The sequence below is a fragment of the Balaenoptera physalus genome, assembly GCF_965194825.1.
Source record: "Balaenoptera physalus genome assembly, chromosome: 7".
NCBI classification, from domain to species: Eukaryota; Metazoa; Chordata; class Mammalia; order Artiodactyla; family Balaenopteridae; genus Balaenoptera; species Balaenoptera physalus.
In genome coordinates this window covers 58,714,778-58,738,491 of record NC_138886.1, presented here as the reverse complement: position 1 = coordinate 58,738,491, position 23,714 = coordinate 58,714,778, and the positions used below count along the sequence as shown (strand labels likewise).

The 23,714-nt window shown below is 39.1% G+C and overlaps 1 protein-coding gene and 1 long non-coding RNA gene across 6 annotated transcripts in view; one reads left to right on the top strand and one right to left on the bottom strand.

Annotated features, from left to right (window-relative positions):
- The window catches only part of PTPRD (protein tyrosine phosphatase receptor type D), a 2,148,784-nt gene that overhangs the window by 1,793,927 nt on the left and 331,143 nt on the right, over window positions 1-23,714 (top strand). The gene's annotated exons all lie outside the window — the stretch shown is intronic.
- On the bottom strand, window positions 14,058-21,671 carry LOC309664294. The gene is made up of 2 exons (XR_014265717.1): window positions 16,899-21,671; window positions 14,058-16,600 (listed from the first exon to the last, which is right to left on the bottom strand). It is a non-coding gene; the product is annotated as an uncharacterized lncRNA (long non-coding RNA).

The following is a 23,714-nucleotide window of genomic DNA, read 5'->3' as shown; positions in this document are numbered from 1 at the left end:
TGAAAAAAATCACAACCGGACAAAGTTGGAGAGCTGAAATGAAAATTTTATAGTCACCATGCTTTGCAAATATGTTTAGTGTCAAGTTCTTTGGGGGAAAATTAATGTCTAACTCAGGTAAAATTTTTCCCTTTAATTTTGCCTTTGGTGTCGAATGAGGAAAAACCCACTTGCATTAACTACTTGAATCTCATTCTGTTTAATCAGAGAGCTTCTGCGCTGGTAAAATTATTTCCCAGTCTCAGTGAAGAAGTGGACATAGTGAGAAGACCTAGCAGTAACTTAAACAAAAAAGATTATATCAAAGGTTTCTTTAGTGTTAGATTGACTAAATTGTCAGGAACATAAACATCCAACAGGCAAAAAGATATTACAACATAAATAGATTATTTAACACAAATTTGAGGAGAATAGCATTAAATGATAATTTAGTTCAGATGAAATTTGTGGCATTTTGTCCTCACGAATATTTATGAACTTGTTAGATGTTTGCCTTCCCTGCATGATTCTTTGTGTGTGTTTGAGTAATGCATGTTTGCCACTGTTACTCCAGCATATCCGAAATTATCCAAGATCACTTTCAAAAGGTTTGGGACACATAGTGCTAGGACTGTTGAAAGATAAGCTGAAGCGCATTAAAATTTTTATTTGAGCAAAAATCAGTTGGACTTGGGCGTTACCAAACTGTAAGTGATTAGGGGCACTCTGCAGACAGGAGCCGGGCAAAGACTTACATAAAGAAAGTGCAGAAGCGAAGAAAGGATATTATTTGATTGGCTGTAACTTAAAGCCTACTCAGCTGTTTGCGGTTGGGAGTGTCTTATAAGCATTGTAAGCTGCCAGCTTTTGAATGAAGCAGTCTCTTCAAGCGGTAGGTATATAGAAAAAGAACTTTTGGAGCTTGTTTTTAGGTATATGTCCCTTTAAATTAAATACATTTTAGATGACCGGAAATGACTGCATTTCCATATTAAATATAGACTTTTCTCTAATTCCTATAGATATAATATTTGGCTAGGTGTTTTAAAAAATAGACTTCAGAACATACTGCTATAGTTTTCCTCAGTCCATTTTCCAAACTGTTTTGATGTTTAATAAGTTCTATATCTTGGCCAAATTACTGTTACCTTTGCACATTTTAATTTAAATAATGCACATTTGCTACCACTGTTATCCTTCACCTTTTCAAAAAACCTTTTCAAGCCTTGCTTATTTATATGCCTTCCACTTTCATTTTACTTTAGTAGCATTTTAAATTCATTTAGTGTATATCATTTCAGGGATGTTACCTTACACATTTTTTAAATTAAATTAGAAGTACTGTGTGTTTTTCAACAATATTAAGCAGTTCAGATGTGAGATTATTCATTTAGAATTCATTTATTTTACATTTTGTCCTTATTTTATTTTTTGATTATTCTTTGCAATATGATACTCTCCAAATTCTTCTGTATAGGTAGACTTGGGGGATGTATGAATGGCTGCATTGCCACAGTATTAAACAAAGGAGACTCCTCCCCACACACACAGGCTGTGTTTGTCCTCACACTTCCAAGAAATTTTTGCCTCAGTTCCTCACCACCCACTTCCCTTCAGTCTGTCTTCCTCCAGAGAAAGTCAGCTGAAGTTGCACTCCTGATGTCACTGATGAACCTCTCACTACTAAAAGCATGGCCTTTCTCCAGTCCTCAATCTCCGTAATCCCTCTACAGCATTTTGCACCCCAACTGGTTATCTCACCCCTAATTTTAGTTCTGTGGTGCCTTGGCAGATGACCTCTTGCCTTCCCACCATCATGGCATTGAATCTCTGCCCTGTTTCTTTCTTTATTTTTTAAATTAAAAAAAAATATTTATTTATTAATTTGGTTGCACTGGGTCTTAGTTGCAGCAGGCAGGCTCCTTAGTTACGGTATGTGAGCTCTTAGTTGTGGCATGCACGTGGGATCTAGTCCCCTGACCAGGGATTGAACCCGGGTCCCCTGCATTGGGAGCACGAAGTCTTATCCACTGCGCCACCAGGGAAGTCCCTTTGCCCTGTTTCTGATACCTTCTCTTCCTGACCAAATCAGTGGGTTAGAGAAGACTATCGGGGTTCAATGAGTGCCCCTTCCCTTTGCTAGCTAGCTGAGTGCTTTTAGATAATTTATTCAGAGCTCTTATTTGTTAAACTGAAAAAAAAAAAAAATCAGAAAACACCTAACCGTGTGATTCCCCTCTTTAGCAATCTGAACTTATTTGGTAAAAGTAAGAAAGAGAGGAGAGGGCTTCCCTGGTGGCTCAGTGGTTGGGAATCCGCCTGCCAATTCAGGGGAAACGGGTTCGAGCCCTGGTCTGGGAAGATCCCACATGCCACGGAGCAACTAAGCCCGTGCGCCACAACTACTGAGCCTGTGCTCTGGAGCCCGCGAGCCACAACCGCTGAGCCTGTGTGCCACAACCGCTGAAGCCCGCGCGCTTAGAGCCGGCGCTCCGCAACGGAAGAAGCCACCGCAGTGAGAGGCCCGCACACCGCAACGAAAAGTGGACCCCGCTCGCCGCAACTAAAGAAAGCCCGTGTGCAGCAACAAAGACCCAACACAGCCAAAAATAAATAAATAAAAAATAAATAAATTAAAAAAAAAAAAGAGGAGAGCGAAAGAGGAAATCATTTCATAGGACTTGCAAAGCTCCTATTTTGTATTTGACTGCCTTGCTTCTCTTTCCTACCCTTCAGTAACTGTACATCCATGGCTCTAAGCCTTCATGGGTTATCTGCGGTTCATAACCCTTATGACTTTTTTAACCTGGCATTCCAGATGACCTACATTGTGACTCTACCCTACTTTTCCTGGTTTGCCATTCACTTGTCTCTTAAACAAACCTATTGTTTTAGCCACACTCTTTTAATTTACTGTATCCTAAAAGAACCTTTCAGATTTATGTGCTCCCTGAATCGGGTTTCCTGCTACTTGTCCTTGAGATGACTTGGGCAGCCCAACAGTCCATGCCCTTCCACCAACCTTCATGTCTCTTGATGTGGAAGGATGGAAAGTACGCTGGGCTTCTTTCACACTCTCTGAACAGGGTTTCCCATGCCTGTCTCCCTGGCACACTTCTCTGCAGTCCATTTCAGTCTCACTGGCTTAGCCAACTCAGTAGGTCTTGCCGCCTGAGACATCTGTGTAGCAGAAGTGAGCATCAGTCTCCACGCTCAGGTCTGCCCCAGCCATCAGGGAATGCATGCTAGGAAACTTCTCCTCCTGGTAATAGAAGGAGGATAAAATGGACAAGGTGACATAATTCTGAAAGTTCTCCCTGAAATTCAGTCCACTGTCTTTTGGTGATGGCACCAGAGTGGGGCCATGGGCATTTAACTAAGGAATGAGAGGCCTTCTCGCTACCTATAGGCACTCCTACTCTTCTGAATGCTGATTTTGAAATCGCATCACTTTGGGGAGGGGAAAGCACCCCCCTCTCCTTTCTATAGAGAGGAGAGGAAATGGACTCTCCCTTCAACACTGAACTCCCCACAAAGCTGATTCCTTCTCCTCTTGGAGCCTCTTCTGGCAGCTGGAAAAGGGGTTGCTAGGTGGAGGTGGGTACTGGTAGCAGGCCCTGCTCTGGCATTTTTCAGTCCAGGTTGCAGGTGTGTGGTTGTTTCCACATACTGTTGGCTTCCTCACTGCTGTCTATCTCTAACATCTGGGATGCGCTATGTTTTTTGTTCTCAGTTTCAGATCATAGGTGTAATTCTGAGACAAGGAAAATTCAGCTTGGAATTCTACTATGGTAAAGTTGTAAGGTTTTTTTCGTTTTTTTAAATTTATTTATTTATTTTTGGCTGTGTTGGGTCTTCGTTTTTGTGCAAGGGCTTTCTCTAGTTGCGGCAAGCGGGGGCCACTCTTCGTCGCGGTGCGCGGGCCTTTCACTGCCGCGGCCTCTCTTGTTGCGGAGCACAGGCTCCAGACGCGCAGGCTCAGTAGTTGTGGCTCACGGGCCTAGTTGCTCCACGGCATGTGGGATCTTCCCAGACCAGGGCTCGAACCCGTGTCCCCTGCATTGGCAGGCAGATTCTCAACCACTGCGCCACCAGGGAAGCCCAAAAGTTGTAAGTTTTAATGGAAAGATAGTTAATATAAATCACTTAACACAATGAAGGCACATTGCAAGTTACTAAATATTTTCCACTATTGTTATATTATTATTTGTATGTTGCTTGTAATAATTTCACTATCTCTTTATGCAACTAACTTTTTAAACATGTAAAGTCTACAGTCTATGTTTTGATGCGGTCTCTAAGTTTTTAGTTAAGATGCGAAACCAAAAATTATTTTATTCTACATAAAATGATATTTTCTGGAATGCTACACAAAACAGTTTGGCTTGATCCTATAATTGCCTAAAAAAGGTAACACATAGAAAACCATGGTGAACATATATGTCTCCAAGTATTTATCCACATATACTTAGAATGAAACCTGTCTAGTTTGGCCAAGTTTGCAAAATGGATACTCCTGTAATTTGATGTATTTCCAGTAAAGCCCCTTTCAAGTTAGAAAAATTAGGTGTGATCTTAAAGAACAGATTTCACTACAAACTAACACTTGGCTTTCTTCAGACCTAGTTCTTCATTAGTCAGCATGACACTGCTCTTGGTAGTGATTACTCAGACAGAAATGGTGGTGAAAAGGCCAGTTAGCACCAGCATTTCTTTACAAGATGTCCTATTATATTTTTGCATTAGCAACACAGTAGCTAGTGGGCATCTTGTCATTTGCAAAAATTTAAATAAAAGTGACCAACCCAATGCCAAGACGTATAGGTTGTTTCTAATTAGCAGTCTACATATTTTCTTAATTTGTATCTTGAAACTACATTCATGATACAAGAGGCTGTGTTATGTAAAGGATTAGACTTAAACAATATGGAAAAAAGTTGAATTTTCCAGTTTTGTATAAAACCTGTCCTTCCAATACCCTGTACTTTTGCATATAATGATGTTAAAATAATATTGTTATAGACAGCGTGTGTACACAAGGCAAAAGGTTTGTGGTGTGAGTGGACAGCAAAAATCAGAAATCTTCACAGCATGGCAGTTTGAGAAGAAGGGGGTCGTGGATGGCCAGGACCGTTTGCTTTGTTGAACCCAGTGGACAAAGTGTGCATGCCCAGTGAGGACCCTATGGCCTGCTTGATGTCTGCAGAGAACAGTACACAGGATATTCAGTATACTGGAAACTACTGAGATTTAGAAATTATAGAATTGAATGTGTTGTACAGTTTTGTCTTCTTTTTTCCTAAGTGAGTCACCTAAACATTTGCAGATCTGTTGTCTACAAGGATATATGTATTTTCCCTTCCACCCTGTCTTAGACCACAGATTTACAGGTATTTTTGCAGGAGGCAGTTTCTGTGAAAGGAGAACATTTGGCTTCAACTTTATTGCTTGAATTTTACGAGGCAGTGACAACTGTAGGGCTTTGTGATAGGAAGCCACATTAACTCCATTAAGATTATGGCCTTCATTTTCAACATTTCTACCCCCCCCCCCCCACATAAGACTTGTATGGTTTATCCCTGGAAAACAACAGAAATGGAAAGAGGAATAAGGACACCTCTTGCTCTTCCTTCTGAACAAACCATTTACATCCTGCATTGAATGTTTACATAATACTTAAAATATTTGAAGCCTTTGAGTTGTGGGTTCTTGTTCTAGTATATTTAATGCTTTGCTCAAATGTTAACCCTTTTCTTCAACAGGGGGAAAAACACTTCGATTTAAAACATTGGATTTACAACTAAGGCCTTCAGTGTAAAAATATGCACAAAAATAGCATATTCTATTACAATAAAACACTGTAAATGCTAATAGTTTTAAATATAAAGTGTAATTCATTCAGGAAAAAATAGAAGCCATTTTAAAGTGCCCAAATGATTGTGCGATAATAATTAGGAAATAGTTGTTCAGTTCCTTAGTTAGCGTACTTTATTTTAATGGAACACTTTGAATTAATAAACATGCACATACTTTTTTTTTGGTGGTAGTAATAACCACAGTGTATCTTATCAGATAATTGACTGTCACAAACATAATAACAAGTCTACTGAACAACAATGACACCCCTTACAACGAAGTATTTCTTTGGATGTTGCAATCCTAAAAGGAGAACAGCTGCTTAAATTTAAGCCACTTCTTTCTTGCAAGGGGGCTGTCACTTTTGTTATGATGTGTATGTAGACAGACATTTCTGTGAAGAGAAATAAAAGGAGGGGAGGAAGAATACAAAAACAGACAATAGGAAAAGTGTGCAAATAGATTTAGGAGAAGCTCATACAGCCATGTTGGGAGGTAACATCATAACTCCATGTTAGATTGTAGAAGGGCTGTCTCCTGCATCTGGATTGATCTTTAATTAGGATAAGTGACTTAGGTCAGCTTTTCTTTCTAATTCAGGCAAGCTGTCCTCCTCTCAATAGCTCTCAAAGGGTAAACTCAGCAGCAGCAGTAAGTTGTCAAAACACGGTGGAGGGGGGCAGGATTATGGCCTGATGAATTTTGGTGGGGTCTTAACAGCTAGCTTAACATTTGTTTCTGTTCTTGATATGAGGCTTTTCAAACAAACAAACAAACAGAAATCTACCTTCAATTTAAAACTGCTTGAAAAATAACTGGCCCTTGCAAAATTAAACAAATAAACAAAGAAACCATACCAAACTTAATTAGTTTTTGAGGATAAGCAAACACAATTTTCTTTCTTTCCCTTCCTCCCTTCTTTCCTTCCTTCCTTCCTTCCTTCCTTCCTTCCTCCCTCCCTCCCTCCCTCCCTCCCTCCCTCCCTCCCTCCCTTCCTTCCTTCCATTTTTCTTTTTGCTGCTTTGCTTTAACTGCTGTAGTCTGAAAAAACTTAGGTGCATTCTGATAGATTTTACTGTTTTGCTAAGAAAGCATGAAGTATTTCGTATTCCACCTAATCATTCCATTGTGTGCAGTGGGCGAAAATTTCCCAGACTATGCCTATTGAATTATGCCTTCATTGTTCTATTATTGTTAGAAGTTGTGCAGTTAATTTTCCCCTCATTCAGCTGAAATGCACCTTTTTGGGATATAACCATGGGACACAAGAGATTTAAAATTTAGTGAAAACCTGTGAAAAATATAAATATTTAGATTTATATCTGAATATGAGTAGGGAAATATTTCAAAGCAGTTTCTGACTGTACATAGAAATAGTATAGTGTGGGATCCGTGCAGTGTGAGTCATGATTATATGTCAGTAAACGCGCATTTAGCAGGGCTGTATTCTGTTAACACCAGAGCTATCCTGAGGTATATGACCTGGTGTTTTTCGCCCACCAGGAATGTACAGATTGTCGGGTGTGGCTTTCATGCTGCTTGGCTGATTCTGCATATATGAGGGGCAAGTGTTTTCCCTGCTTCTTGGTGAGCTCTTTGAGGTCAGGGACAGTACCTGCCTCATTTTTATACCCATGGTGCTTAAGACAGTGACTTACCTTCAGCGAAGAAAAGATGGGCCCCACTGACACAATTACATTCTCTATAAGAAAATCCCCTCCTTCACTACGAACATCTTGCACTTTGACCATCATTGGTAATATGGTTCAGAAGATGTGATAGATGGTACTGTGGCAACTGGAAATGGGAAGGAATGTAATGTGTGGTCAATCTTTGTTAGGATTATCAAGACAGAGCTTCAGATGTAGATGTACCTCTCAAATGGATTTATTTGATAATTGTTGCAAATATTTGAATCTCTCCATTTCTAGAGAAAGTTCGAAGTGGTTGAAAGCAGATTGGTTTTGTACAGTGTTCTAGTGTTCAATCTCCAGATGATGTTGGTCAGAATAAAAATTACGATCCTCGTCATATAGATGAGACGCTGAAAATACTGGGGGAAATATCATTTGGCCATGGCATCTGGAAAGAGTTGTAAGCAGTATGAAATATCAGAGAGTGACTTGATAACTGCAAGAAGCTTGTGAAATACAATGATTTTAAAATTCTTACCCCCTAAGGATTTATTAATTTTTGTTTTACACTTTAAGTATGTAATTGGAGATATCCACACTGTGTTTAGTTAATATTTTGATTTCATTTAATCAAATATACTACTATCATGTTTCAAACATACTATCAAAGTAAAATTTGCATTATAGCTGTGCTTTTACAATTAAAATTGAATTGAATTTCTTGCACTGACATTCAGTAATAGTATGATTTTTCTAGTTTGTGGAAGAAATAATTAACTGACTTTAGAATTTTCTTAATCGTAACGGTTGCCCTATGAGCGCGTCTTTTAACTTTCGGAGCTCAGAGCGAACAACAAAGTTAGCCTGGCTGCTGCGGATGAGGGAGTAGGAGGTAGAACCCTAGTGAAGGTGGGGAGCAGGGAACAGAGGAAAGCAAGAGGAGGAAGAATTTTTGTTCCTCCCTAGCTGGGTTAGAGCCCTGAAGGGTCGTCTAGGATTGTAGATAATAACTGTAGAGTGCAGAAAGACCAGGGTTGTATCCTATCTCCTCCCTGTCACACCCAAACCATGCCATGGGGCGCTAAGTGGAGACCAGCTGAGTCAAGAAGAATTGGAAAGGCTTGTGTTTGGGTGGGATCTAGGAAGCGTAGGAAGCCTATGCCGGCTTTAGTACAGTTGGGGATTTTCCCAGCCTCCCAGGCTGTGGAATCACTTAGAGCCAGCCCTGAAGCTCCACCCCACACCTGTGATCTTTTCGCAGTTTATTTCCTTCTAAACTCGGGCTACAATTGGTCACCTTTGCAGTTCAGTGTCAGGTCTCCTGACCCCAAGATGGTTGTTCTTCTCTGATCTCCTCATTCTTGGAGTCTGACTTTTATTTTTAACCCAGTAGGGGCCCCTCCTCCCCACGCTCCAGTAACAAATATAAGGGCTGGTTTTCATTTTCCTCTTGGATTAACAGTTTTCAGCCTCTTCAGTGTAGTTGATATATATTTACGTAATTAAAGATCCAGTCATGACTGGTTGTCTACTTATCTGTATGAAATACATATAATCCTCATAAACTGTTGTTCTACCTTTGGTTTTTGCATAAACCCATACTGTGTACCTCGTTCATAATTCATTGTCGCATGTTCAGTTTAATATACAGAACACTGTGAAGCTTTAGAATTAACCAGAGGAAACTGTTGGTTGTTCCTTTAATATAACTACATAGGTCATAAGTACTCATTAAGTGCTTGTGGTTGGAGAAATAAAACAAACGTTGACATAACTGTGAGAGTAGGAATCAACATTTCCGTAGAGCTTTTCTCAACATATGGCAGATTAATAATAGGATAGAATAACTGCTGGTATTGCCATTTTTTGCTCTCTGCCTCTCTCTTATTTTCTTTTTGTCATACCCAAAATATTTAAAAGTTAGGGTCAAAGAATAAGTGGGGTAAAATTACTGCCATTCCTTTTTTTTTTTAAACACATGATAGTACACTTTCTCTTGCTTTTGGTAAACTTTTCAAGTGAACTTTTTATTTCTTTGTAAACATTTTATGTTCTAGCACTTCTATTGCTTCTAAACTTTAAAATTTCCCTTAGGAATGCAAAGCTATGTTCAAATAACTCAATAGGTTAGAAATAATACAGCCTTCATCCTAGATGTGGAAATGCCTACTTTATAAATAAGACCCTCTGTTGTAGTAAGTAATGAGAAATAAGAGACTGATTTTGAATATTTGAATTTCGGTGTAACTTAGCACAGTGAATCAAATTCCTGGGCCTGAGAACTGACCCAATGCTGAAGAAAAGATTTCTCCTTCAGAATTTTCTCTAAAGATTATATTGAGATGTGGTTTTCCTTAGTGTCCTCAAATGTTTTACAGCTAGAGTGATATTGTCATTTATAATAAGAAATATATAGTTGGTCTTCATCCCCATTTAGGCACAGAGCTCTCAAAACCCTTGGAACTTCCTAAGTGCTGAGGGCAAAAAGGTATCCTTTGTTATGTTAATGGTGACTTTTGGACCCCACCTAAGGATGGAGGTAGTTGCCACTGTAGCTGAATCACTGATTACAGCGTTGGAACTTTCAGCCCCACCTCTGACTTCCTGGAATGGGAGAGGGGCTGTAGGTAGAATCACTCCCAAATGGCCAGTGATTTAATCAGTCCTGCCTATCTAGTGAAGCCTCCATAAAAACCCAAAAGATCAGGGTTTGGAGACATTCCGGGTTGGTGAACAGTCAGAGATGATGGGAGACTGGTGCCCTTGGAAAGAGAGCAAGGAAGCACTGCACCCTTTCCACATACCTTGCCCTGTGCATCTCGTTCATCTGGCTGTTCCTGAGTTACATCCTTTTACAATAAACTGGTGACCTAGTGAGCAAATGGGTTTCCGGAGTTCTGTGAGTCGTTCCAGCAAAATCAGTGAAACCCAAGGAGGGAGTCATGGGAACCTCTAACTTCCAGCCAGTATGTCAGATGAACAGGTGACAACCTGGACTTGCTGCTGGTATCTCAAGTGTTAGGGTGGGGGGCGGTCTTGTGGGACTGAGCCCTTCACCTGTGGAATCCGATGTTCTCTCTGGGTAGATAGTGTCAGAATTTAGTTGAATTCTTAGACACTCTGCTGGTGTCCTGAGAATTGTTTGGTGGTATGTGGGGAAACCCCCTGCCTCCGACGCATTGGAATTGGTTCCAGAAACTCAAAATAGATCAGTAGATCTTTATGTCCACATCATTTTTGTGTCCTCAGCTTGTAAGGGCCTGGTTTACTATAACGGGCAGGGAATTTGTAGACGGAATCTGGACTTGTGACTCTGCTCTACAGCTACAAAATTGTGTGACTTTGAAAACAACAAGCCTTAGATTCATCATCTGTAAAAAGGATATAATATCACATCCTTCAGAGCTAGAGTGAGCGCATGTGTTAGTGTGTGTGTATCACTTAAGTGATAAATATGAGAGGATTCTGTGAACTCAGTGATGCTACATGAAGGTTTTCAGAGTCACATGCCTCACTGTAACTACTCACCGGGTCAGCTGTGAGAGCTGGGGAAGATCTTCTAAGATGATGCAAAGAGTTAGATTTAAGAAGGTAAAGAAAAAGCTGGAAGCCAGGAGTTCTCGCATATAAAATCCTACCCCTTTGTAGGTTTGTTTTTTAATTGATGTTCCTGACACAGTGTAGGGCTTAGCAGGATCAAATATAGGGTGTGTGATGTGACTGCTGAAGAAGGAACAAGTCCAGCTCAGTTTGTGGTCTCAGAGGTGGAATCATGACAGTCAACCAGGGTCAAAACCAGAAGTTCCCTGAGAGGCTAGAAGCCAGGTGGGGGGAGAATGCCAGAGAGAGAGCTGAAAATGGGAGCTAAGGATCAGTAACCAAGAAAGCAGACATGTAACAGGAGACAGGAATGTGGGAAACAGCCTTGTATGGAGTCCAGCTAATTTAGGTGGAGGTTTTCCTTTTTAAAGCATCTGACCCAGCCATTTGCCACCAGTGGGCTTCACCCTCAAAAACACTGCTATGTACTGAGCCACAGATTATCAAAAGTAGGAAAATAAAACAAAAGAAAACAGACAAACCTTTTGATATTTGTAGCAGTAAAAATAAACCCCCTTTAGACATACGGTTTTAATAGCCTAGGTTATTGATTCTTCTTTAGCATCCTTTTCTTCATTTTCTTGGCTCCCCACTCTCTTCAGCACGGTTAGACACCACACCTTGAAATCAGGGTATGAAGAGGATACGGATCTGTGTGGACACAAAAGTGAAGCGCTGTCATTAAATATGTGATAGAAAATAACAAAGTAGACATAGACCTTATATAGGGAAAGTTCAAAATGAGGACCTTAAACTGTGAAGATACGTGTGAAGTTCATTTTGGTATTCCTTGTCTGGAAAAAAGAACATGTTTATGTTACATTCTAGAAAGATTCCAATCAAGTTTTGCCAATATTTGGAGAAACTGAGACAGGTATGTTGGCTTTTTCAGAATATTATTTCCGAAAAACATATTCTCCATTCATTAGGAAATGATGACTGGGTTGGACGTGGACCTCAGGACACAGGATGTCTCCACCAATTTAGATGATATTATTTAGATCATTTTTGTTCTTGTACTATGTAGAGTGTTATTAAATTATCCTCCTCACCGATCTCTTGCTAAATTCATTCTCCTTCGGTGACTTCTTCCTTTACCCCACCATCGGAATACTCTTCCTAAAGCTCAAATATGATAGTTGACGAGGAATAATTTTAATAATCCCAAAGAAGATCGATATTAATTATGACATATAATAACTTAGGTAGAAAATTTTAAAGTTTTAAGTCTTCTTTTGTTCTTAGACAAATCCCCTTAAAATGAAATGGCTGTGAGTAACATCATATTTGCTTCATGGAGTTCCCTTCTTTCACTGCTTGTCCCAACCAATTATTCTCTGGAGTCTTTTTTGGTCCAAGACCCCATGTATAGGAATCTGGGAAGTGTAAAATTTAGGTAACTTTTTTCTTCAGAACATTGTGTACAATAAGTTGGACGTCATAGAAATCTTAAGAAACATAACCCTGGATACAGAGTATTAGAAACCTTTCCTCTTGACTGGTTTTTATTTAGTATTATTATTTTAAAATGCTGCTTGTCATGGTGATAGCAAAAAAGTGAAATTTGGAAGAGTCCTGATGGGATATTGTAGTATCTTGGCTCATAAAATATATGTTCAAGTTTTCCTGTCTTAAGTCAGTTTTGAGTTGGAACATTTCATGACTTCTCTGGAATGGTAGCTACCATCTGGCCAGCATAATCTTTCAAGATACTTGCAGCCAAAATGTCTCAGCATTCTCTGAAAGAAATTCATTTTTCAAACCATTCCAGAACCTTCAACAGGCCATGGCTACCAAAAATGGGGAGATAAGTCCTGTTCCTCCCTGTTCAGAAACATCTGCTTCAAAGGATGGCACAATTTCCTTCATCTCTGCCTTTCTTTGACCTCCCTCTGTCTCCTCTTTTGAGAGCTTTTCTGCTTGCAGCAGCTGTAAATCCATACAGCCGACCAGGGACTGGCTTTTTGGTAACTTATATCTTAAAGTATTGAGAAAGAATATCCGATAGACTACTTTGAATAAGGTGTCTATTTTCTGGACCAAAAAGCCAATACTTGGGAAACGACTGGATCATGTAGTACCTAATTGCATCCCTTACAGACTTTGTGGGCAGGTGCACAGTGAGAGCAGAGCTCTCAGCCTTTCTTCTCAGCCCATCTCCCATTATCCCTTCATACATGTATTTCCATCTCATGCTTCAACCACTCAGGTCAACTTTGCCATTCTCCTTAAAAGTCATGCACTTTGTTTTCTCGTTGCCTTTGCTCAGATTGAAATTGCCCTTGCATCTTCCTTCTTCATTTTCTCCTCTTTAAATCCATTTTAACTTATAAATTATACCTCATGTAAGAATTTAGCTTTCAACAAATAGGGACAAAATATATATAAAGTAGAGGGGATGGCTTGAGTAAAAGCATGGAGGCTTGAAACTGAATATTTCTTTCTTTGGACTTTATCAGGCATTAACACATATTTCTAGAATAATTATTTATTTTCTTATTTGTCACAGTTAATTAGTTTTGAAAGTAGGGAGACTATAATATTTTTTGCTTGTGAGGTTTTTGTTTAAAGAGATACCATTTTAGGTGAAGAAAAAATCTTTTCTTTTTTAAAAAATTATCAGTTATTTCTTCAGAGAAGCAGGCCACTGATAATTCTCAGCTGGGCAGCATTTCTCAAGCGGAGATTTATGGAATAGTGGATGTTAGTAAAGTGAAATTTGATTGATTTGTGTTGATGAAACAGTCTTCATGGAAGGAGAGTAAAGTTGGAGCTTACCATCTGTAAGCCATTTGTAAAGGTACAATGGAAACTGAGTTGTGTGTGCCAGTGAGAACCTTGCATGGTTTCACGTGGCTTAGTCTCGCTGAGCTGGCAGACCTACTACTGGTATTTATTAAAGCACCTTTGTTTATCAGGAGGCAGTTGAGAGACTCTAAACCTGGGCACTCCTCTCTTCATTTTATACTAATCATCTTCCCTTCTTCACTGGATTTAAATGGGTTAAAAAAAAAATGTACCCTTTGCATCATTATTGGTTAAGAAAAGACAGTCTTGGAGACTGAACAGACTCAACATATTATTTTATAGAATGCACTCCTCTGCTAGAATCACTGAGTATTCCAAGTTTAATTTACTTTGCCATTAGGTCAGTAAAGTCACAGTATCAAAGGTCTCCTTCCTGAAGTTTATCTTTCTACATAGAGTCAGTACAATCTGTTGTATGGTGGTAAGGTAAACTTAGTTTTTGGATGAAAGCTAATTGTGATGATAAGCATCTGGTTGTTTCAAAGGATAAGCTAGGAATTAATGTGATGGACCATTCATTTATAGTCTCAGCTTCTTCGCACTTTGTAGGACTGCAGTGAAGCTCGAATATGCTAAAGTTCATGAAATCCTACGTTATGTTCATGGGACATGGTAGTTGATTCGTAAACGTGAACTCTGTTTTCTTTTTTCCCTCCTTCCTTTTATTTTTTGTGATACATTATTACAAGGTTAACGTACATGTTGGCCTAGTAATTTTGATAACTCTTTGGTGGAGGCCTTTTATATGGTGACTCCAATGACACTCTCAAAATATCTCCAGAACTGAATACAAATTACAGGGACTCACTATGATTAAAACAGTAAAACTTAAAAGTATGAAAATAATCTGAAAGAAGGAAAATCCTAGCTCTCTCAAATGATTTTAAGTCACCGAAACCATGAGACTCAAGGTTTAAAAATAGTTTGAAAGCAAAAAATGCATTACCTATAGTATGCCTAGGGCAAAAATAATATTTTTAAAAAATCCTTGGACCAGCTAAATTAAAAAAGGGACTATTAGTAAGCTAAGAACAATGGTAAAAACTAGTGTGATGTGGTTATAAATATAAATGAAAACTAAGTTAAAATCTACTCAGGATTAAACATGGACCTGGAGTTTTGACAGAAAGCTTCTGCGGTTACAGTCATCTGCATTTGATAACATCTGGGCAAGTCAGGGTGTCTGATCATGAACTTCATTGACTTTGGGGTTCACTGTGCTGCAGATTTACAAATGGATATGGTTCCTGGAGCCTGCTAGTGGCTTGAGAGCTGAGCAGAGGGCCACTGGGGCCCAGGGCTCAGGCCCAGAGTCTCTGAGCAACAGGTATACCCGGGTCCAGGTAGAGTTCACTTCCAAGACCCATCCTGGTCTAATAGCTGTAATAAAATCCCCAGATATTCCCTGAGAATCACATCAGCAATTGGGTTGACCATGTTTCTTAATCAAGCTTTTGTAAAAGGTGGCTAATAAAAGAATTGTTCTGTCTTCGTTTTTGTCTCTCTTCTTTCACTTGCCTCTTTTGAAATTGCTGAAGGATGAGAATAAATACAAGTCTTCCTAAGGATGAAGGAAGCAAAAGGCCTGCAGAGAAAACAATCAGTTCTTGAATAATTAGAACAGACACTATGTAAAAATCGACAATAAAGCTGGATTTGAGAGCGTAATTTGCATTTTAGTTAACTGTCTGGAGATCTGTTACAATTTTATGTATTTATCTTGTCCATTTTGGATATTAGTTACAGTAGCAAGGAAGGGCTTGAACATTCAAAGCTCCTTGAAGAATGTATTCTCCAGTGGTAGCAATAGAGACCACCTCAACCTTTGTAACTAGGGCTGGGTTTCCATATAGATAGAAAAGAGGTGAATTTCTGAGTTGGCATTACCTCTCTTCTTCAAATGTGCTCTTATCCAAATGATAAAGAAAACTGCAAAAGTAATTGCAGCGCCAAATTCACATCATTTTAAGGAACTTGGAAGATACATATGAGAGTCTAGACCACTCAGAGAAAATACTGAAATCATTTTTTGTAATAGACTTGTATTGGCTACTGATATTAATAGAAAAATATCTTTCTTGATAGTTAACTTATTAAGAACTACTCATGGAGGTTCTCGGTACATAGTTTCTGGGAAAAATAGCCTTAATGGGAAAGGTCAGAGAAATTTAATAGGACATAATGTGAGTGCAACAGAGGGAACCACACCAGTTCTCACATAGTACATGTGGGTTTACCAATATTGGTCATTTATTGCAGCTAATAGTTAGAGTTAAAATTTAGATTCTTATATGTATATAAGCTTCCACAATAGTAGACCTAAGAACAACATCAGTCCTTACAGAGATTAAACTACTATCACCTCTAATACTATACATATTATTAATGGGTATTCACTTATGTGGTAATTAGGCAACGTGCCAAGGTCCAAACTAAGCTGGAAAAAAATATCAGTACAACTTTTACATTTTCTACATTAGTCTCTTAATTTAGATATTTGGAAGAGACATAAAGGAACAAAACGTGTTCCCTATACATAATTAATTAAAAAAACAAGCAGTATTTTTCTGCCGAGAATTTGGTCAAGAGAAAATGAATCCATTATATTTAGAAACTCTGAGAATTTATTTTAAACTATTATGAAAGGGTATCTAATACCATAATGAGAAATTATTTGAAGTAGAATCTGTAAATTGATATGACCATAGAAATAAATCAGTTTGCTAGAAATAGATCTTTATTTATTTATTTATTTATTTTTGGCTGTGTTGGGTCTTCGTTTCTGTGCGAGGGCTTTCTCTAGTTGCGGCGAGCGGGGGCCACTCTTCATCGCGGTGCGCGGGCCTCTCACTATCGCGGCCTCTCTTGTGGCGGAGCACAGGCTCCAGACGCGCAGGCTCAGTCGTTGTGGCTCACGGGCCCAGTTGCTCCGCGGCATGTGGGATCTTCCCAGACCAGGGCTCGAACCCGTGTCCCCTGCATTGGCAGGCAGATTCTCAACCACTGCACCACCAGGGAAGCCTAGAAATAGATCTTTAATGAGAGACTACTAGGTGCTATTTTTTTAAGCCAGTATGAGATTTCCAGGGGATATAAAATTTAGTAAGAAGCGTGCCCTCCCATTCTGCAGTATATCATTTTGGAGGAGAGTTGAGATAAGAGCGTATAAATTGATATCATGCAGCTTATTTTCAGGAGCAAGATAAAGGGTGGCTATAGAGTTTGGAGGCCTTAAGCTTATACAACTTGCTGGACTTGTTTTCAGAAAAATAATTTAAAATTATGAATACATGAGTAAGGTCAGCAATTCAAATCATTTAGAATGAGAAGATAATTTATCAATTTAGAAAGCTGACAAATATCCTATAAAAATCTAGAAAAATATATATATATTTTTAACTCCTCACCATACCTGTAAAATTAATTTCCTTTTTTAAAAAAATAAATTTATTTATTTTATTTATTTATTTTTGGCTGCATCGGGTCTCCATTGCTGCGCGTGTGGGCTTTCTCTAGTTGCGGAGAGCGGGGACTACTCTTCGTTGAGGTGCACGCGGGCTTCAGTAGATGTGCTCGCGGACTCTAGAGCGCAGGCGCACGGGCTTAGTTGCTCCGCGGCACGTGCGATCCTCCCGGACCAGGGCTCGAACCCATCTCCCCTGGATTGGCAGGCGGATTCCCAACCACTGCGCCACCAGAGAAGCCCCAATTTCCTTTTTTTTTTTCCAGTTATAATCCTCCATTGCTTCCTTATTTGGCAGTTTTGTAATATCGTTTTTCATATGGAGAATAGAAAAATTGTTCACTCCTCCCAATAGCAATGTTGATGAAAATTTGTACGTTTAAAATTGATAGTTTAAAAATTTTTAGTCAGCTTTATGACTTTATTGGTAATATAATTTCCGTGATATTTCAGGGCATTCTAGTTTTTTTGCACAGTGACAAGTCATAATACTCCTTGAATTTATGACATGAATCGACCACTTTGTCACTGGTGTCCTCATAGAAGGAGCTGGATGAGTTGATAAAATGAGCAGTAGGAATAGACCTAGAAACTGTTTCTATACCTGATGACCAGCAATAGCAATAACTGAGCCATGAACCACAATCATATATTCTGATAAATCCAAACTAAATGTATCCCGATTTACCTTCCCTGCCTGGACCCCCCCCAAAGTTGCCTATAGCCCCTCTAACACTACTCTGCACGAAGCAGGGAGTATGAGTAGTGTTAAAGTGATTGGGGGTGAAATATCTGATTACTGCAAATTTTACAAATCGTTTGTTCATGCCAGTGTGACATGCGTAGTCTATGCAAGTGAAGGGCCCTGAAGCTTAAGCTTCCTTAAGCTCAAAGTAAATCTGCGTCTCGCCATGAGAGAGGTCAAACAGTGATAAAGGAGTTCAGAATCCTTAGAAATCATAGTTGATTAGGGATCAGAGAAGACCTCACCCAGGAGAGGACATTTGGGATAGCCTTGAAGGAGGAATAGGCTTTCAAGAAGCAGATGTTTTGGTGAAATTATTTCAGAAGAATGGAAATCTTAACAAATACACAAAAAGTTCTAAAACTTTAGTATGCTTAAACATCATCTGCTGGAGATATTAGCAACACGGATTCCCAGCCCTTACTCTGACGTTCTGATTCAAATCTGGACTGAAACATACAATATGTGTTTTTAATAAGCAACAAAAGGTGATTCTGTTGCAGGTGGCTGTGCTCAGTATTTTGAAATAAAATATAATGAAATTATGATGTTTTTGGCAAAGTCTCTGACACGTTTGTCAGTAGTAAGAATTGTGGTCATGTCAGGTGAATTAGGAGCCTAACATATAAGATTATGTTTAATAAATTCTTTCAACAAAGCTTCTGGCCATATATTAAGTAGGCAATAGTAGGGAGCCATTGAAGATTCTTGAGCAGGATCATGGCCTGATTGCAGCTGTGCTTTCACTGAACAGTACTGTCAGTTAAATGGATTGCATGAGTTTGGGACGACCAGCAGTGAGGAGTCTTTCTAAATAAAGCACATCAAGAGATAAGCAAGTCCTGTCAAAGGCGTGATAATATAAAAGAGGGGGGTGAAAGGGATATTAAAAGAAGCAAAAAAATAATTTCAAGGAGATAGAAAATGTCAAGAGGGTTCATGCTCCAGGGAGTAAAAGAAATGTGAAAATGGTGAAAAAGTTCACGTATGTGGCATTTCCAGGGCCATTTGGTAGTGACTGAAATATATCTGCTCATTCATCATTGATTGACTTTTTCAAAGCTTTTTAATCTCCTTTATGTTTTGATGTGTATACCTTCATATTCCTATTATTGTTGCTTAAAATTTAAAGTTTAGAAGTTCAGTATCTAAAGTGGGTAAAACAAAGCTCACTATTTCTGGAAAATGCTTTTTATAATTTGCGGGTGAGGCGGTCATTGTGCATTTAAAAGCAAATTGTGTTGCTGAGCGCTTTGCTATTTCAACTCTAAATTATAATAAATTCTGGCCCCAAAAGGCACATTAGCCTTTCTGCCATTAAAGTATGCATTCTACTCATAAATTTTCCCACAGGGACAGGGGAGTAAAGCAGAGATTGTGTTCGTAGATTATTTGGGTGCTTTAGGAAAAACAGCACATGTGAAATCTCCCTACTTATAAAACCTTCCATGCATTTTTGGATAACCAGAGAATTGAGTACTTCCTCAACTGGGCTGGATTTATCACTTGGTGATAAATATATTCTCATCTTTCCTTAATTGTTTTATTTTTTTAAACTATTGATCATTTATTTTTATTCTCATTGCTTGCTTATCATTAATATAATTCCAATTACCTTTCCAAATTATGCTTAGGAATCTTGAATAAATTCATATTGTTCTATGTGTGAATATGTGAAATCGTTTTGCTTTAAAAAGAAAAACAACTTGCTTTAAAAAGAAAAAGACCCATTAAGATACTAGGGGTAAAATATCTAACAGGAAAAAAAAAAAAAAGAGAGAGAAGAGAGGGAGAACTAATAATATCACATACCAGGATCAACTTGAGAAGCAGACTTGGCAAGTTAATGATCTTGAATAATAATACCATCCTCATGGCTAAAATGCAAGGATGTGTTTAAGTATATAGGAAGGGAAACCAATTACCATATTCATGTATTAAGTTTATTTTTTACCAAGAATGATTATTGGTTACTTCAGTAAGGTACTTTTTCTTTATTACAACCCTTAGTACTTATGAAGAAGTGAAAATCTTTTAAAATATCCATCAGTGTTTGAATTTGATAGAAGGAATAAAATCTTTGTGTGTGTGTGTGTATATTCTTTCTATCTTTGTCTATCTATCTATCTGTCTTTCTATCTATCTATATACCCTAGCTTATATTCATAGACTTTAGCCAATAATTTCTTTAAGTAGGTACCTAATTCATATGTATTTTTCCCCTGCATTTTGGCCATAACCAAAATATATTCATATACAAAAGGTATATACTTGAATCCCCTAAAATCACTGGTAATTCAGTAAACTTCAGTTGAGGCATAATCCTTGGTTAGAGTTACATATTAGAGGAGTGCTTTACAGGTCATGCCTTTTTTTTTTGTCTTACAGACTAGCAGGGGAGAGGGAAGATGAACAAAATATAAGTAGTGTGAAATGTGCAGCAATGGAAATATTTAAAAGGAACACAGTAGTATAGAGTAGGGAGTAATTGACTCTGTTTGGCAAGGTCTGAGCTACGGTCATCCAGCCTTCCTCTTTCTCCAGGGACTGTGGGGATTCCTGGGGTGCAACATTTTTCGGGGGGGGGTATAGTTGATTTCCAATATTATGTCATTTTCAGGTGCACAACGTAGTGATTCAAAATTTTTGTAGATTATATTCCATTTAAAGTTATTATACTATATTGGCCATAATACCTGTGCTGTACAATATATCCTTGTAGTTTATTTGTTTTATACATAATAGTTTGTACCTGTTGATCCTCTACCCCTATCTTGCCCTTCCCGACTTCCCTCTCCCCATAGGAATCTAAAGAAAGAATGATTTGACTCAATGTATCAGTTGGAAGAGATCCTGTTCTAAAGAGAAGTAACTATTAGGGAGAGAGTGAAGATGTTGATTGTGTACAGAGCAGGGATAATTGATATAGCAAATTGTTTATGATGGTGAGAGGGGGATTAGAAAAACAAGTGAAGCAATTGGTCTGGAAGAGGATAAACTGAAGGGAAAAATCGTCTCTGTGTTAGAAATTCTTGTACAGCGGATAGGATGTGACTGCCATCAAGTTCACACTGGATGGCATTATTTTCTCTCTCGAAGTGGGAGGCAAGAGCATCAATCTCTTGGAGGGGAGAGGCCGGTGCAGGGCAGACTTCTGGAGAGTGGTGAAGGGTGGGCAGATAATTGAGAGGTGACATAGGGTCCCACTGAGGCTGTAGATCATGAATTTGCAATGGCTCTAGCCCTTACAGTGCTGTGATTTTCTCAGGCAAGGCTCAACCATTTAGCATGGGAAGGAAGAAAGGCATGCTACAGGACTGAATGGGATCCTTAAGGCAGATGCAGCATGTGGGAATGTATGAGAGAGTTCATGGCACTGGTAGAAGCAGTTGGACTGTTAAAACCTTCGGCTGATTAGTAAAGGGGTGCACAGCCTTCATATGGACTCTTTAAAAAATAACGGCTAGGGCTTCCCTGGTGGCGCAGTGGTTGAGAATCTGCCTGCTGGTGCGGGGGACACGGGTTCGAGCCCTGGTCTGGGAGGATCCCACATGCCGCGGAGCGGCTGGGCCCGTGAGCCACAATTGCGGAGCGGCTGGGCCCGTGAGCCACAATTGCTGAGCCTGCACGTCTGGAGCCTGTGCTCTGCAACGGGAGAGGCCGCGATGGTGAGAGGCCTGCGCACCATGATGAAGAGTGGCCCCCACTTGCCGCAACTAGAGAAAGCCCTCACACAGAAACAAAGACCCAACACAGCCATAAATAAATAAATAAATAAAAATTAAAAAAAAAATAATGTCTATATTCCCAAATGCTTTCCATTTTTAGTTCAGTCTCTGTAAGTGTTGGGACTGCTTTGCTTTGCAGATTTTAAACACTGGTTTTATCTTTCTCTATAGTTTATTTTGCCTTAAAAAGACACTCCGACAACCCCAAAGGCCATTTATTTAATGAATTAGAGTAACTGATACATATTTGATTATTAATTGCAGCCCATCCCTTTAGACTCCTCTTGCGTTTTGTTTTTTCCCTCCCAGCTTTGAAAGGAGATCTACTTTCATGGCATTTTTAGATCCACCTCAAAAAGCAGCTGGGACTCTCACTAGGTTACCAAAGACTTCAAACAGTAAAATTTGACAAAGGTGCTGCAGAGAACTTTAAAGCAACATTTCCTTTGATTAAATTAGTCACTATGGCTAGTTATATAATGATTCAGGGAAAGAAGTAGCATGCATCGCTTAACTTTTAGCATCCCGGAGCCTTTATCTTTTCATTTGGTGTTGGATAAAAGCTTATCCCAGGATAATCTACAGGCCCTTTTTCTAATTCTGGAAAATGAAGTTCATCCAGATTCTCACATGTGGCCTGGCGTGTATTCACAAACGCTCCTGTTACACAAATACAAAAGAAGCATTTTCTTCCGTTCCTAATGATCTGGGGTCACTAACAAAAACACTTTCGGGCATGTGTCCAAAACTTGAAGTGCTTGGGGTTATACCTTGATAGTTCAGAATGATGCTAAAAGGCCATTGTTATTGCCTTGTTGGAACTGTTAATAATTAAAACTGTATTTTTAGCATCTAAAGCTAGGCCCAACCTTGTAGGAGGTCCTAAAACAGTGTCCTTTGATTGTGTTCAGCATAAGCTGGTCAGTGCAGCCCTGTTGGATGGCAAGGGAGGTTACTACATGCCTCAGTCTGGCAAGAGGCCTTGGGTATCTGCAAATGTGTTCTAAGGATAGCAGGGGACTGGGTCCCTCAGCTGTCAGCCACAGCTTCTGTTTATGCTCTGAACAAAAGCCATGTGCCAAGGCAGTCATTATTGGTTGATTTTCCTTCTAAAATAAGTGTCCTCCTAATTTGTCACAAAACCAACTTAAATTGCTATGACGTTGCCTGCAACAGTTAAATTAGGAAAAAAAGAAAGCAAGCTGCAGCAAGAAATGTTTCAGTTTATTTCGTCATGCAGTCTATATTGGTAAATAGTGTAATTAAGATGTCGTTTGCAGGTTTTTCATAAAGGTTATTTCTGTGTGGGAAAACCCTTTGTGTTCTTCTTTAACACCCTGAGTTGTAAATCAGAGAATGGGGGAAAAAAGTTAGTTGGCAAATAAAGGTCCTCACTGTCTATGCTGTTTTGGAATGCCTCCCATCTTCCTGGGGCTCAGATAATGTGTTTCTCTAGAAAAGCATGCATAATCGGCACCAAAATGAGCTGGTACCAGAGGCTGCACTGCCCAGGGATACAAATAAGGGACTTGATATTTGAAAATTAATTCAACTGAAAAGTGTTTGCATAATATTTGAGTAGTGTAACCTTGTGTCTAGATTCAAGTGTTACCTTTTTTTTTTTTTTTTAACCAGGCGAGGTGAGATGGATATTTATGTAGATAAATCCTATGCTATTCGGAAAATGGGAACAAAAGGACTTGCCAGAGCATAACAGATTTCAGTGAGGATGGGACAAAAAAGGTCCCTCCCCCTCCTTTTGTTGGCTTTCTAAATTTGTAGTGTGTATGTGTTTCAGTTCACAGGCAGCAAGAATGAGACATTTCCTCCTCAGATTTAACATGCTGTCATGGAAATGCTGATAGGGTTATTTGACGGAGATGTAGCTTAAAAAAAAAAAA